Consider the following 5,616-nt stretch of genomic DNA (forward strand, 5'->3'; position numbering starts at 1 on the left):
TGCACCACGTGACCTGCTCCCTACCCACTGATACTTTGGCGATCGCTCAGGGCGCTGGACGACCTTCGCAGGGCCACTCGCCGCTCTTGCGTCATCTGTTCGGCACTCGCGACCCCGCAGACTCCTCTGGCTGGACCAACCAATTTCACACCTGTGAATGGTTATAATGATTTTCAAATGAAATCTTGCTCGGAATGATTGCAATTAGCGCAATTAATATTGTGCTCAATTAGCAGTATTTTCTATTGTTTGGAAATAAATTTTTGAAGGCAATCACCACTGCCTTTAACCTACATTTCCAGCTGTTTTTTATCAGGAGAAAAGGCAATTACTGAAATTGCTGCTGTTATCACATAAGAACGCTTATTTCCACTTGGAAATCGCTCGAGTGAAATGGAGTCACTGAGTTAATATTTATCTAAGGTACGTTGACAAAATTTTTGTTGTGAAAGATTAGATACATGCAGTTTGAAAATTGCTCAATTTTTCAAAGCGTGCTGAGAGTGTCATTGACTTCTTGAAAAAAATTTATTTATTTTATTAGACCAGACCATAGGAAGATTTAAATACAATTTTTTTCCATTTCACTCAACAGAAACGTGTCAAACCTCAATATATATTATCTTAACTGCGTATTAATAAATTTTTAAGAACTTTCTTTGTGCACATCTGAAGGTTCAACTAGCAACAATACTGTCAAATGATTAAAGAAATAAATTTTAAGTAAAATAGCCCTTATAGAAAAAAAATATTGTCGTCAGCTGAGATAATACATGTCTTAGCATGTTAGTTTTATTCATTTTGCATTAAATAAAGTTAAATTGAAGGATTTAAAAATTCTTCTGAAAAAATATGAATTTTAGACAATAAAGATAGTCCTCATCTTCAAATCTTTGTCTTGGAATTATTCAGGCTGCCTTTGCAATAAATAAATGTAAGATTCGAAGTAGAGCATCGCGCAGGTTAGTGTGGTGATTCAGTATTACTAAGAGTGCGTAGATAATTAAATGTTTCGCGAGTCAAAAACTCGCAATTCGGTTCACAATGTTTCTCTTTTGGAGTCAAGTTTTTAAGGTTTGATTTTGCGCATCGCTGGCGGAGAAAATCAAATTTTACGAAACCAGAAGGCCCTTTTTATTGACCATTAGAATTTGCAGATTTTTGTCTTAATATGAAAATAAAATATAAATAAAGATTAAAGTTGAATCAAAGCTTTTACACTCTCTGCAGATATTAAATTTCACGGCTTTCGAAGACTGACTAGCATTAACTTTAAATGTATTTTTGTTTCCTATAAACTTCAATTATTGTATTAAAGCTCAAATAATGCATTCGATCACATGCAAAAAGTTGCGCAAGTAAAACTGACTGACTTGAGAATGCTTGCGTGTTCGTTCACACATCCTTTCAGATCAATTATCTGCTAATTATTATTTGCATGCCTCTGGCGTTTTGCTCAAGGTCCGACTTTGGTCATGCACTTCTTGGGAAACTGAAAGTCATTTATCAAAGATTTTCATCGACACTGTGCGAGCGCCCTGTTTACTAATCGACAAAAGTACACAACGCCGAGGAGTGAAAATGCGTTTTTCGCTTTTGAAGTTTCATTGCCTTACACGAAGTATGTCTCTATAGATATAAATCAAATTTCGTAATGAAATAATTTAATTGAAGAAACTTTATTGCCTCTGTACTTATGAATTTTTTTGTACAATTTTGCTTTTCATTTTTTAAGTTATAACCGTTTCACGTTCAAAATTGAATAACAATTTTCATAATTACGGTGTCATCCACCTCGCATTTGCACTTTTGCAGTTATAATTCTTGCAGACCAGTCATGGGTAAAGTTCATTTCTCCTCAGTACAAAACAAGCGAAACGATTCGTAAATGCGCAGCAATTAAATTCGGCGATCATTTGCGCCTCCAATTAAAAACTGGCCGTCAACAATGCACTTTACAAAAACGCAAATTAAGTTTGCGGCCGCGACTAATGCGCGGCGACTCCGTTATATTATTTTATTGCGGCGAAAAGGAAGTTTTGAGCGGGCAAACAAAACGCCTCAGCCACAATCCGAGGCCCGCAGAGCAGAACGCATAATAATTAAAGACTATATCGCGCAACGGCGGGACCGGTCAAGTTAAGTAGCGAATTATTGTGTGGGCATCGCCTAGAGCTCATTATGCAAGAGCGTTGCCATTCACAAGAAGAATGAACCCTCGCTTCTTTCTGCATCTCTGCTCACCGCATCTGTGCGGCGAACTCACCAAGCGCAAAATTATCCATCAAATTCATAATAACAAAAAAAGTGAATAACTTTTGCTTGAACACGACGTTGCCTTTAAAAGCCTTTATTATCAAATATTTTTTAAAAAAACTTATTGTTAGCAACAGATTTGATTATTTCTTTTATAACTTGAGAATTTTCAGGAGGTATTTTTGGCAAAATTTGCAGTTTCACAAACTAATGATAAAACACCAATTTTAATATCCATGTTTTTTTTACTTTAAATTGTATTTTGTAAATTTTATTTGATTATTTTATGGAAAATAGTTTCAATATATTGTATTATTATAATAAAATTTCATTATTAACAGATAACAGATGAACTCCTACAATGTTACATGTGACTGACCGCATTGTAATTAGCGGGATTATGATAACTGTTGCATGCATTAAAATAAAATTTATTTTTCAATCTGAAAAAAAAACTTTTTGAAATGAAATAAATAATTATAAATAAACAGTTTATATAAGAAAATTAAAATATAATTTATTTAGTTTAAAAAAATATAATAGCAATCATTTGAAGATGATGTTTTTTAATTAAATGTAATAAATTGAAATAAAACTTACAAAGTTAGGAAGCAGTTTGTAATTTTTTAATAGCTAATCTAAAAGATGATTTTGTGCAATAAGAAAATTAATCTTCAAAAGTTTTCATTTAATACTTATAGAATTTTCATGCACTCGACCACTGCCAAGAAAGCTACCATAAAAAATTCATATTTCTCTCTTCTTAAACAAACTTTTAATAGTTAATTGAAATTGTTTATTTTTAATCTTACATTTAGGAGAAAAAATGGTAAAAAAAATATTTTTTTAAATAAATTTCTAATTTATCATCCAGATGCTGTTTTATAATTTGTGAAAAATGAAAAGTTTTATATTTTGGTGAAAATCATTCAATTCAATTCAATTTATTTTTCTCCAAACAAGTCAATATAACAGTCCTCTCATAACTTAATACTTTTTAAATCCAGCGCAGCTTCCTTGATCATTATTTAAAACATAATAACACATTTCAGGCTATTAAGAGGTAATAATCGCACGGCCTAATTTGAATCCAAGAGCAGCTTTCTTTCATCTTCCCGCATGCGATGTGAGAGATCAGAAGCAACAACTTCCGAGTTGGAGCGTTTTGACTGATCGTCGCAATGCACAGAGTAAAAGTTGCGGCTGATCGGTTTCTCTCTGCACTGCCGAAATTCAAAACAAAAAGCCTGCTCGACTGGATGCGCGGATAAAAATGTGCTTTCTCTATCGTCAATGAGGCGTGATTACGAACAGACTTTGTATAGGCACGCGGGGGTCATTGTTTGCCGAGAGTGAAACCAACTTTTTCACCTCTGAGATAATCAAACACTTGACTCGTCTTCTGAACCAGTGAGCGCAATAAAGTGCGAAACACGTGATTGCGTCCAGAGCGTTTCCAGACGTGCAGCAACTTTTTATTAATTTTCTTATCGAAAAAGAGCTTCAATTATAAACAACAACATAAATAACTCTTTAAATTGAAAATATAGACAGACTGGAAAAAAAAGTATTTTGGATTTTTTTTATATATAATTCTAATAAGTTTATACTGAAAATTGATATTCATTCAACTTTGATTTTGTTTTTACTTTCTCGGATCTTAATAAAAAAAACTCTTTTTGGATTTCTAAAATTCCCTAAAATTATTATAATTTATTATTATTATTCGTCTAATTTTAAGTTTTTTTTTTAATTCAAGCACCATATTTTGGGAGTATGTAAAGATAATTTGCATTTGTACGCTCTTGTGTAATTTTTTGGTAAATATTGAATAAGAAATCTCAAGAAAATTTGAATTTCTTCAGCAGAAAATTATTTCATTGTCTTAACACGTTCAAAAACAAAAACCTTTATATAAATTGAATAGCGAAATTAAAATTATCCTCACGGTTCGCGTCTGTACAATGAGAGGGAAAAAAATTAAACACTTAGATTGACTCTTTGCAACAAAAGAACAAACAAACAAAACTACTAAAATTTTAGCCAGAGAGGTTGCAAGAATTTGGTTTATTTTCTTTTTGGTGGTTTTTGCAAATAAGCTGCAGCAACTATGGTTTGGATATTGCACTGGACCCTCTAAAGTGAGCAAAGGAGCGTAAATAATTCGGCGTTGCGCGCGTTCTGCTTAATCGTTCAAGTCGCTCAAAAAGGGCTGGCTAATTGCAAGCTGCGGTGTTTCGGAGGACAATGGCGTGAAACAATGGCCAACCATACCGACTGGCGAGAGAATTTCCTCCGCGACTTTTATGCTTATTTAGCTCGAGCGCAGCCACTCGAGTGGATACTTTTTGCACCAGACCTCTGCTATGTATTTGTTCTGCACTGAGCCATCTTCACCTGCTATTGTGCAAAACCTTCACTTTCTCGGCGCGACCGCCATACAATCTCACCACGCCTGCAAAGCGGCTTCACTGATTTGGCAATAATTGAACGGCGCGGCCAAAGCGCAACTGAGCTCAAGAGTCTCAAGACCCATCCATTGACGTTTAAGACACAACAAATACTTTTTACTCGATTACTTTTTGTGTATATTGTGGTAGGGTTTGGCAATACACTTCTCCAAAAGTTTCATAATTGCATTGAAACAATGAAAGTAAAAAAAAAAAAAAACAATTAGTAGAAGTAGAAGATTAACAAAAACATTATTAATGACATTTTAAAGCACTGTGAAATAATTTCAGAAGGATTTTTCACTTTTATCAACTTTCATCTGAAGACTTAAAATTTGGGTCAAAATTAAGCAGTTTATTCTGACAAATTTCTTAGATAATTAAAATTTATAAATATTCATTAAAAAGGTTGAAAATTTTTTCTTTGCAAAATTCCTAGAACTTAATTTTAAAATGTCACATAATTCTGGATTTTTTGTTTTAATTTTTATTATTTTCAACAACTTTAGTAAAATTTTAACAAATTTAATAATTACATTCCAAAATAAACAAATAATAAAATTTAGTTAATTTTAACATTTATTTAAAAATCATAAGCATCTTCAGTTATTTACCATGTTTTCACGGTTTTAATAATTATTTTTCTTCTCTCTAGTTTTATTTAAAAATCATTATATTAAATATTGGTCCATGCAGAATACGTTGTCTAATAAAATCCCTTTATTTCTTTTGTCAAGCGCGGTTACTGCTGGTGAGAGTGTGCGTGTGTCTCCATACTCCATAGGCAAATCTATAAAGGTCATCTGCAAATTGAACCACCCACGCTAGTAGCCAACGTTGATCTCTTCTCTGATTTTTTTTTTATTTTGTTCAACACACATACGACTACGTGCCAAAACACGCAGAACAA

The sequence above is a fragment of the Neocloeon triangulifer genome, unplaced genomic scaffold (genome assembly GCF_031216515.1).
Source record: "Neocloeon triangulifer isolate White Clay Creek 2 clone unplaced genomic scaffold, ASM3121651v1 ptg000001l, whole genome shotgun sequence".
NCBI classification, from domain to species: Eukaryota; Metazoa; Arthropoda; class Insecta; order Ephemeroptera; family Baetidae; genus Neocloeon; species Neocloeon triangulifer.